Source organism: Etheostoma spectabile, chromosome 17, assembly GCF_008692095.1.
Source record: "Etheostoma spectabile isolate EspeVRDwgs_2016 chromosome 17, UIUC_Espe_1.0, whole genome shotgun sequence".
Lineage (NCBI taxonomy): Eukaryota > Metazoa > Chordata > Actinopteri > Perciformes > Percidae > Etheostoma > Etheostoma spectabile.
Genome location: NC_045749.1, coordinates 5169660 through 5171058, shown reverse-complemented (window position 1 = coordinate 5171058; position 1399 = coordinate 5169660). Strand labels below are relative to the sequence as shown.

At 40.1% G+C, this 1399-nt stretch overlaps 1 protein-coding gene across 10 annotated transcripts in view; it reads left to right on the top strand.

Moving 5' to 3' along the window:
- The window catches only part of LOC116704848 (mitogen-activated protein kinase kinase kinase kinase 3), a 47499-nt gene that overhangs the window by 35562 nt on the left and 10538 nt on the right, over positions 1-1399 (top strand). The window lies entirely within an intron of this gene.

Here is a 1399-nt window from a genome sequence, read left to right as displayed (position 1 = left end):
TGTATTGTCTTTGCCATTACTACTGTCTTTTGTGAAGTTTAATAGCTACTAACAGTAACCCTAACCCTAAAAACTCACCTGGAGTCTGATAATATAGAATATTTTTGATTATATCTACATTTTACTTCCAAAGATACACAGGGGCAGTGAATAATATACACCAAAGCATTAAAGAGTACACGGTAGCTACATGCTAACCCAGCTACATGCAAAATTCCAGCACAACGTATCAATTCATTTTCATTGGATTGGTTGTTTTTTGATCCATGAAATTGGAGGTCTGGGTGTAGTTTTGGTGCTTAGATAAGTGATCCTTATAACCTTGACAGACATCTTATTTGTTGTTGTCTTGTTTTGTTCTCCACTTGCATCGCCATCTGTGCGCCTCCTTGCTGTGTGTACAGTGTGTGCACGTGTGTGCGTGTGCATTCACGCTGTCCTCTCCTGCCTCTATAAAACTGTGCATTTGGCGTCTAGCCTCATCCCTCATTGTGTAAAAGCCAAATGTTTTCAGCAGGCCAGAGCTTTCTTTCAAGTCATATATTTTCCACCGCAGGCCCCAGTGCAACGACTGCAAGAATAGAAACAACCTGGATTCCTAAATGGACTGCAATCAGTAGCAGTGTGAAGTGCAATCAGAGCAACCCTTTCTGGCTAGAAACATGTTGAATAAGCTAATGTTGTATGGCCAAAATCACTTCAGAAAATAAACCTTTTGAGGTGTACACTCGCACTTCAGAATCTGTGCCGAGTGCATCCCTTCCAAGTTGTCAAAAAGGATAAACAAAACGTTAGCTCCAAATATAGGCCTAAACATTTTGCTTTTAGCAAAAGCTAACCATGCTGGCTTGCTACATGTCTTTGCTAATTCTGTAGCTCCTTGTCACAAACAGCATTTCTCCATTTATTTGTTGCAGTGTAGGGCCAGGTTGTGTTACAAATTAACCTGCTTTCTTTTTAGATGCTTTCATGCCGGCTTCCCCAATTTCTGCAACGGTGTTTTTCTTAAGCACCCTTACATGCTCTCCTGAAGGTGGTTCTTTGCTATTAATGCTATTGCTATTATAATGCTATTGAATTAATTAATTAATTAATTAATTAATGTCCGTTACATTCAAGGTACCAAATGAGTTCATACAAAGCTAATCAGCTCCAGAAAACTCTCTGTATTTCTCAGTATGACTATGTTAATAAAAGGATGTAGTCCGGCGACATTCGTTTGATGCGTTTTACGTTACCGCTGCAACAACAATAACAAGATGATTACCTCTTCTGAAGAATCCATCATGTTTTTTGAATCCTCCGTTTCTGCGTGAAGTAGGGGTGGGGGGTGGTGCGCAATCAACGATGAATCACGTGGATGCGCCGACAGTGTTGTTGTCATTACTTTGATTCCTCA